Here is a 10,482-nt window from a genome sequence, read left to right as displayed (position 1 = left end):
CTGAATCCGAAGACCCGACCCTAACCTCAACTCTAGCTGCGGGATGGAAGGCTCACTTATAAAATAAGAATAATATCTACCTTAATAGTGTTGTTCAGAAAAATGAAAGGGTGGAATGTTTGTAGATCTGCCTCGAAAACATAATAGCACAATACTCACATTTAATTACTAAGAACAGGTCGTATTTCTTCTCCTACTTACCAAAAACAGACGAATTTAAGAGTCAGGAATGGTATACAGTTGGAGAAAGGGCATTTTTTTCATAAGCCCGGGAGGAAGATGGTGGGTTTAGTTACAGTATGCTAACTGAGAGCAATTTTGCATTTTCTCAGCTGCCCCTTGGAAGCCTGTCTAGACTTCAGGTAGTCAGTCCAGGTATTTGCTGAGTGGAGTGATTAGGTGGGGCTGGGATACAGACCTGTCTGGGAATAAGTAATCTTCCCTCAACCTGTGTGGCTGTGGCATGCTTGTGAAAAGGACTGTGGTATATAAAACTATGGATGGCAAGACTGAGAACTTAAACAAGATAGAAGTTTGTGGGAACAGCAATACAAATGGTGTGTATGTTTGTTCATTTAAAGATCACAATTCATATAAGGTCGTGAAGGCACCTGCTATAAAGGCAAACTAAATTTATTGGTATTAAAAGAGTTGCTCCAATAGGTAATCTTTTCCTGACCATCCTTCTTAATTGTTCTAGAAGTCTTGTGAAATAGATTCTTCCATGTGGTGTACAAAAGTTTTGCAAACTCATTTTAAAGATTTTAGATCTTACTGAGTTGGGGTTTAACAATTTTTGCCCTTGTCATTTTTTCATTTCCTGAAGTATTGGCAAAATCTTAGCCATTCTGTATGGCTCTGGTCTTTATCCCACATCTGAGAAGGCAGAACCTAAACAGGTCTCCCTTTTACACTAAATGTTCCTGCTCCTTGGAGAGCAACAGAGGGAGCAGTAATGGCCTTTGAGCTCTTGTTTAAAAGGACTGAATTATAGAAACTATAGATCATACTACAGTAAGACTTTAAATGGCTAAAACGACATGTTGCTATCATGTAATTCAAAGCCCACATACAATGAGTCACTCATCTGGGTTACACCTTGGGAGTGGGTATGGTATGTTATTATGAATGGACAAAACATGAGCTCATCTTTAGCAAGCTTTCATCTGAACTTCTTTTTATCAAACTAGCAAACAAGTTGCCCATGAGGGAGTGGTTTCGAGTTCAGTGAGTGTAGGGAGGATGCAGGGAAGGTTTGGGGAAGTGGACTTCTGGCTGGATATGATCTTCAAGGGGTACCCAGTGAGAGTCCCTTGTGATGGTATGATCATGGTGAAGGGTTGACGGGAGAAAGGAGACACAGACAAAAAAAAAATGGCAGAAGGCCACGATTTTAACCACTTTTTTTTTTTTTTTTTTGCCTAGAATTGATCTTATTTAGAAAAAAGATTTCAATCTTGCTGCTTTTGCTGAGGTGAAGTGTTTAATAGAAAATAGTAGGCAGAGCCTTCTTAGTTATTGTGGCAACAGCTGACCATCTTTCTTATAACATCCTTCCTTATAGTGACCCATATGTCAACATGGGGTATTCACACATCTGAGCAAAGACTAACAGACAGTGTAGATCATTTTATGTAGACACTTGAGTTAGTGTATTCTTACTCACCGCTGTAGAGCTTTTGTGTTTCTTGGTCAAATTCATTCTTTGCTTGAAAACAAAGCACAACACACTAGATGAAAGGTGAGAACAAAGTCGCATGGAGTTTTAAGATGGGAAAATGACTTACCACTTGGTTTTGGCAGGTGGGAGGCAGAGATGAAATAATAACTTATTGAGATGTCAAACCTGAGGTGGACCTTGATGGAAATATGAGATTTATGACTGATCTAGTTGTAGGGAACAGAATGCGTAAGGGTATTGATGGGGAGTCACATGTGCAAGTTACAAAATTGCTGTAGTGTGGGGTGGTAGGATTGCAAAGATGGAAGGCGAATGATTGGTGGTAGCTGCTGTCATGTGGATTATTTATTTCTAAATTTAGAGGGGAAATTGGACTAGATCATCATATTTTAATTAGAATCTTTTAAGTATTATTTATATATGTTATTTATAGATGATCTAGAAAAGAATGATGAAAAAATTAATTTAAAAAACACTTAATATTACTGTTCAAATCATTGTTCTTTTATCTTAAACCTCTTTTGCTTTGTGAAGAATATTCTTTTGTTCATTACCTAATCCTACTGTAGAAGTATTTTACTGAATATTTTTCTATATCCTTATAATGTTCAATTTCATATTAATATTATAATTTAAATTTATAAATACATATTTTTAAAGAGCAGAATCATAGAATAAAAAAACACCATATTTGAACAAGGATTTGTAAATTTTTGAGCTTTTTTTGTTTTTTTAGACGGAGTCTCACTCTGTTGCCAGGCTGGAGTACAGCGGCAAGATCTCAGCTCACTGCAACCTCTGCCTCCCAGATTCAAGCCATTCTCCTATTTCAGCCTCCCGAGTAGCTGGGATTACAGGTGCACACCACCACACCCAGCTAACTATTGTATTTTTAGTAGAGACAGGGTTTCACCATGTTAGCCAGGATGATCTTGATCTCTCAACCTCATGATCCGCCCACCTCGGCCTCCCAAAGTGCTGGGATTACAGGCATGAGCCACCGCGCCTGGCTTGAGCTTTTGTTTGTCAAATTCCATATTCATAATTGGAAAAGAAACATTTGTCAGACCAAATTGTAGAGAGGAATAGAAAAAACCCAACCCAATTACATCTTCAAAATTCAGCAGCTCATCTCTGAGTGCTCTCTCTAGGTCTCTTCTGTGAGGCATCAGGGCCCCAGAGAGATGTTTGTTCACTCCCAGGGCAACCGTGGTAGCTGTTCAGTAACTATGTGGCTGTTTCTACAGTTAGATGATTTAGAACACATGTAGAATTACCTGTTTCAGACTCATATTGGGTTTCCTTCTTTCTTTTATGTACGGCCTTGGTTACCAACTGGGATAAAAACAGTTTACTTAAACAGAAGCAAGTAAGACTGGAAAGTGGTATTTATACAATGCTTTTCCAAGAAAACTATATTGAGTGGAACAGGAGGTTTAAAACGTCATTTTGGCATCAATGAAATCTCATTATAGACTTCAGAAGAGATCCAAAGACCAGTCATGTTGATGATCCCTCATAGTGGCCCTTCCTAACACAGTTTGAAATCAGGCATCTTCGGTCCTGTAGGTTATTTGATCCAAAGTATATATGCATTGTATTCTTTGTGAGTAATCTGTGTAAATGTAAATGGACCCTAGAATGATTTGTGTCTGCCACCAGGCATGATTCTGGGTGCTTAAGAAAATGCATCTGTACAATGCCTGTCACCAAGACGAAGGTCCTCAACATTTTGTTGTCGTTTAATTAATGCAGACTGATTTTAATTCAGTCCAGGGATATTTCAATCACAACATAAGTAGAAGGTAAAACTGAGATCTAAATACTCATATATTAATTTCAATGTTGAATAGAAAAAGAGCCGTATCTTTGCCTCTTAAGTGTTTACAGTTCTCAAAGCATTCAGAACTTTGAATCCTCCAAATGATCACTTGTCTCCATACATGGATATCCAAAAGTTCATTAACAGGTAAAGGATGAAAGGACTTGGAAATGAAATTGTCAAGAGAAGATATTTGAGACCTAGGGTCTGTGATCTATGTTTTCAATTTTCTCCCTTCAGAGTATTTTAAAAATTAAAATGGAATAATTTTATTTTTACATTGTGCTTTATGTAAGGATGACCTAAGCCATAGACAGATAACATTTAGGGTAAATTTACAGAAGGCTTCTTGTAAAAATCAAAATCTGGTTGTTAATAATATTTAATAATAAATTATTATGATGGCAGATATTTAATGACCTATTTATAAAATAAACTGTTTCATTTCTTAATATTATTTAGAGTTACTTGTGGGAGCCAATTTATCAGATATTGCCCATAGATCCAAGTGAAATCAGGAGGAAGGCTAGGAGGAAAAAAAAAATATCTAAAATGTACTGTGTAGATGTTTTGTTTTTTAAGAACTCTAGAGATACTTCAGAGAAAATTGGAGATATTGTAAAAGAAAAATTTAACACTGCTGCTTTTATCTATTGATATGGACAGTGATTTGAAAGTTGACCAAAATTGATGCTTATTCTATTTCATACATGCCTCTGGACAATCCTGGTGATTTTTTAATTTTATTTTTTCTTCTAATTTTAATTTTGTAGAGATGAGGTCTTACTATTGCCCAGGCTGGTCTTGAACTCCTGGCTTCAAGCAAGCCTCTGGCCTTGGCCTCCCAAAGTGCTGGGATGATATGCATAAGCCACCACTCCCAGTACCCAGTGATTTTTTAAAGACTATATTGTATGTAGATTTTGCAACATGAGCCAAATGCTTTGCATTTTCCCAAAGATTAATCATATTGAAATGTACTTTTCTAGATCCTTAAAAAAACAAACACTATTTGGGGGCTTATGTACTAGGAACTTGCTAGGCACTAAAAATACAAAAATAAATAGGTGTTGTCACTGCTGTCATTCAAGGCATAGTATATCCATTCAAGGCATAGTATATCCAATGCCAATATGACTTTTCACATAAACAATCAGATACAGCCAAAGAAATGACTCTAAACTGCTAAGAATTATATATAGTTTTGCAAAACAGAAAAAAACTAACCAAACGTATAAAGAATGAAGGAAACAATGAAGATAATAACAAAAAATAAGAGTAGAACACTCGATAAAGAAGAGCAACACCTAGAAAAGGTAAGTTCATTGAAAAGCCTACTGTTTCCCTAGTTTCCATCCGCCTCCTGCCAGGGCAGGTTTTTGAACCCTTTTCAAGGGTGGAAAGTCCAAATAGAGTCCCAGTCTTGATGAACTTTTGAGGCAGAGATTAGAGATTCAGGCTGTCTGAAGTAGCTGGAATTTGCAAAGCAGGGTACCAGAGAAGAGGAAGCTGTATGGAGGGCAGAATCCTGTGTGTGAGGATTCACTATGCATCTTTTGGTTTGGGATTAACTTGGCTTGTGTAGGACAAGATTCCATGAGACCTACCTGGGATCTCCTTCTCCAGGGCTGGATAGTGATGGCAAAGGGTTGTTAGAGTTCTGGCCCACTAAGAGAGCAAATAAAAGATACATATCTGTATATTAATTGTATATTATGTCCACATACCTAGATAATAGTGCACTTTCTCTAAAAAAGTAGTATAAAATAATTTGTCTACATGAATGTGTGGACGCTCCCCAGGTCTTGCTGGAGTAATTCCCAGAAATAGAATTCTCCATGACTTAACCAGTCTTATGATTATGAAATTAACATTAATCTGTAAAGCAGTGAGTAAGAACTTGTCAGAGGCCACCAGATCTTAAAATGTAATAATCTTAATCTAGTACTAAGTCAAAATAGAGAAGGTTTGAATTGGGTTTGACAGTTCCTTAAAATGGATTTTTTAATGAACTTTCAGTTTTAGTTTTTAGGAATTAGAATTTCAAGAGAAATTCCTTCATGTTACTTTTGCATTAAATATCATATTCTTTGCTATGTATAAAATCTTTTGGCATAGACTTAAAAACATTGAAAAGACTTAAAAATTGGAAACAAAAGGAAACAGGAATAATTTTGAGTTTAGATAAAAACCAATAATATTCCTGAGTTGAAAGTTTTTGCCTCAAACATCTTCAAATTTTGGAAAATAAAAAAAAATCGTCATTTGTTTTATTTAGAAAGATGTTACTTTTGGTTATGTTTTATGTGTTACTAATACAATGCAAACTATGAGTATAAGACAAGTCCAGTCTTGAATTATTAGTAGTGGAACAAAAACATGAAGACCTCCCAGTATAAAATAGGCTCTGACCCGTGGCTAAGTGTACTTCACAGCTGTTTGGCCTTTTCAAAAGTCCTGCTATCTTTATAATGCACAGTTTTAGCTTTCTGTGTTGCATTGTGTGTATCTATGGTTATTCATGCTGAGCAGAGAACAGTTTATATATGTTTGTTTCTAGCATCTAAGCAACTTGACTGATACTTTTTTTTTTTACTTTCTGTTAGTTCCGATGTTTGCAAGCCTATTTGCATAAAACAGGGAAAAAGGCTTATGCAGAGTGGCTTTGCATGTCGAGTACTGATATTACACAGACATTCACAATTATTTATTATGTTTATAAGTCCTTATAATGACTATAGTCTATAGAATTAAGATGTGTATGGGAGCCAACAATACATGGTTTTACCTTTTATGGGTTGGTCACTTTCCTAATGAACTTGCCTTTTCATTTGGCCAGGTATTGGTCTTGTCAGCTATAGCATATCAAGGTCCTCCAAACCTCACACACCTAATAAATAGGATTCATATATTAGAATTTCTCAGTTATGACTGTGTCCGTTTCCTTTATATTTTATTCATCTTTTTCATGTCTAGCTATGAAAAGAAATTAGTTTCCCACAAATCACTTAAAAGCATACCATGCAATAATTGCCACCTACATCATTAAAGATTTGTATATCAATAGTTGGAATTTACTTTTTTCATTTTTTATTTTATTTTATTTTATTTTATTTTTTGAGACAGAATCTTGCTCTGTTGCCCACGCTGAAGTGCAGTGGCATGATCGTGGCTCACTGCAAGCTCCGCCTCCCTATCTCGGCTCACTGCAAGCTCCACCTCCCGGGTTGACGCCATTCTCCTGCCTCAGCCTCTGGAGTAGCTGGGACTACAGGCGGCCACCACCACGCCCAGCTAATTTTTTGTATTTTTAGTAGACAGGGTTTCACCATGTTAGCCAGGATGGTCTTGATCTCCTGACCTCATGATCCTCCTGCCTCGGCCTCCCAAAGTGCTAGGATTATAGGCGTGAGCCACAGACAAATTTTCTTCACTTAAAATTTATTCTAAGTAGAAAAAATGACATTGAGAGTCTATGGTAGCTTGTTTCTTGTGTCATATTGTTTTTACAATTTTGTATTTTGAGCTCATCTTCAGAACTTAATCTGTGATAATTTTGTGACACCTGAGCTGGGAGTGTGTATTCCTCCAGGTAGGATATTGTTTGCTTCAGGCAAGCATCCTGAGACATTATTTATCTAGTAATGATTCAATTCCTTATCTTGGGCTTTCGCAGACCCCACAGGTCATCTAAAGTTTGATCTTAAAACCTGTAGCCTTGAATACCTTTTTCCCAAATCCAGATAAATAAAGACTAAAAAGTTTTCTTGATACTTCTCTTTTCTAAGAGATACATATATTCTAGATGCTCTCTCCTGCCTCCTATCCTGGAGGATTCAATTTCATCCACAAGATCTCCATTTTAACTCACCACGTTGCAAGTATCTAAGTTGAAACTCAGTACTCTAGGTTCCAGGGATCAGATTTAATTTCAATCCTCATTTATCCCTCTGTTAACTGCTTCTTTCTTGGACTCTGGAGATTTATTTTCCTTTTTACTTTCTTTTTCCACAATGCTCTTTCATTTGGAAACTGTTTACTTAAATATAATTCAAATACAGAAAAAATATACAAAATAGAAACTTTTTCTGCACAGCATCACATTTATTTATGAAATTTAGCCATGATTTTGTGCTCAGTAATAGTTTTTTTCTTTGTATTTTATGAACATACTGTAATTTATTTATCCATTCTATTTGTTGATGGACAACTGGATTATTTCTAATTTGGGGCTTTCACAAATAACGTGAACATTTCCATCATGTCTCTTAGTGAATCTATGTATTACTTTCCATTTGGTACATAGCTATTATCGGAAATGCTAGGGTATAAACATAATCTTTGGCAGTTTTTCAAAGTCGTTGTCCCAATTTAAATTCCTATCAACAATGTGGGAAAGTTGGAGTTGTTCCACATCCTTATCAACATTTTTTATTAACCTTTGTGTTTGCTTGTTTGTTTTACTATTAGCCATTCTGATGAGTGAACAGCCCCAACTTTAATCGGCATCTCCGTATTGGTTATTTTGTACCCTATGTTTATTGCCCATTTGACTATCCTCTTTAGTGGAGGATAACCAGTCTAGTGAGAAAAATTATTTGAGTTATCTTTTTATTTTTTAGGAATTCTTTTTCTAGTCTGGCCATGAGGTCTTCATCAAATATTGCCAATATCTTCTGTCATGCTGTGACTTTTCACTGTTTGAATGGTACATTGATAAATGAAGTTTAATTTTAAAGAAGTTTTATTTTTTAATTCTTTCTCTTCATCATGACTGCTTTTTTTGACCTGTTTAAGAAATCTGTCCCTTCCCAATTTATGAAGATATTCTTTCATGTTATCTTCTTGAATATTATTGCTTTGCCTTTTGTATTTTCACATCACAATTCACACAGAATTGATTTTCTGTACTGTTGTAAATCAGGAGATCATACATTTGGCCTACTTCTTTCAACATTCTCTCTTCTCTTCCATTGTTTCTACTTGGTCCTGCATCAATACCACACTGTCTTATTTACTGTAACCTCAAGATAAATCTTAAAATCTGGCATTTTGAGTTTTCCAATTTTGTTATTCTTCACGAATTGTTTAACTATTCTTGGCCCTTTGTGGCTTCATGTAAATTTAGTACCAGATTTTCATTTTGGGCATATGAATCCCAAATATCTGAGAAAGGTCTCAGTTATTTTAGAAAGTTTATTCTGCCAATGTTGAGGATGTTGAGGACATGCGCTCATGACACAGCCTCAGGAGGTCCTGATGACAGGTGGCTAAGATGCTCAGGGCACAGCTTGGTTTTATACATTTTAGGGAGACATGAGACATCAATCAATATATGTAAGATATACATTGGTTTCGATCAGAAAGGCGGGACAACTTGAAGCAGGGAGGGGGCTTCCAGGTCACAGGTAGTGACAGACAAATGGTTGCATTCTTTTGAGTGTCTGATTAGCCTTTCCAAAGGAGGCAGTAGGATATGCATCTATCTCAGTGAGCAGAGGGATGACTGAATAAAATGGGAGGCAAGTTTGCCCTAAACAGTTCCCAGCTTGACTTTTCCCTTTAGCTTAGTGATTTTGGGGCTCCAAGACTTATTTTGCTTTCACAGGTCAAAATTATTTATTAAGAGTTTACAGAATTTCTAAATTAATTTAAGGATATTGAAAATTTTACAGTATCAATTCTTGCAATCCATAATAATTTATTGAAATCTTTTAAATTTCTCCCAGAAATGTTTTGTAGTATTGTATAGAGGTCTTATACATGTTTTTTAGATTTATTCTTGTGCGTTTAATTTTATTTCTTATAAGTGTTATCTTTTTGAAATTATTTTCAACTGGCTTTGCTAGCATATGTAAATACAAATGACTTTTATATCCTGCAACTTTGTTAAATCCGCTTATTAATTCTATTATTTTATCTGTAAATATTTGGATTTTTTACACTCACAATCATGTTTTCTCGTTCTTATGTGTTTTATTCTGTTTCCTTTCATTAATTAACAAGGTAGTGAGTATAGTTGGTTTTAGAAAACATCTTAGTTTTGTTTTCAAAATCTGGGGTAAGCTTTCAGCATTTCACCAGTAAGCATTATGTTTGCTGTAGGTTTTTTTCTTAGACATCTATTTCCAGTTTAAGGAAGTCCTCATTTATTGCTAGTTTGCTTAGAGCTTTTATAATGGACTGTGGTTACATGTTATCAAAATTTCTGCTCAATTGTTTTGTCTTTTGTACCTTTACTGTTCCTCACACCCAGAAGGTACAACTTCAGTCTTGTGCTGGAGTAAAGTGGAGCAGTCATCTGTCTTGTCAGCGTGGAGGTGGTTTTAAATGTCTAACTATTTCCTTTAAAGACTTGTATCTAATCCTCCTGTTTATAGTTCCTCACACGCCATCCCCATGCATTTTTTTTTTTTTTTGATACAGGGTCTAGCTCTGTTGCCCACTCTTTATCTGAAAATTCAAAGCTAATTGGGCTTCCTGTATTTTATCTGTAACTTTATTATGAGTATCTATTGGATTAGCTGTTGTTGCAGGTATAGGTACTACAGTGGAGATAAAAACTGTTCAAAAATCCCTGCTGTTAGGAGCTTATATTTGACTGGGTAAGATATTACACATAATAGGTAAATCATATAGTATGTTGGAGAGTGATAAATGCTATCAAAAAGAAATGAAGTAGGCAAATGAGTATCAGATATATGTGTGTGTGTATATATATAGAGAGAGAGAGAGAAAGAGAGAAATTTTTCTTTAAATGTGTTAGAAAGAATGTCAAAGTGAGAGTGAAATTACAGCAGTTACTTTAGTTGAATAAGTTTGTGGGGGAAGTGTGTTTTCTAGGCAGAAGGAGCAGCATGTGTAACCAGAGGCAGGAATGCAGCTAGTGTGCTCATGGCACGAGCGCAGTTACTCGTCCCAGTGGATTAGCAAGGGCAAGAGCGGTAAGATGAGGTCAGGATGGGAACAGGAATCCAGA

The sequence above is a fragment of the Mandrillus leucophaeus genome, unplaced genomic scaffold (assembly GCF_000951045.1).
Source record: "Mandrillus leucophaeus isolate KB7577 unplaced genomic scaffold, Mleu.le_1.0 Scaffold1007, whole genome shotgun sequence".
Taxonomy (NCBI): domain Eukaryota; kingdom Metazoa; phylum Chordata; class Mammalia; order Primates; family Cercopithecidae; genus Mandrillus; species Mandrillus leucophaeus.
This window is presented reverse-complemented; position numbering follows the sequence as displayed.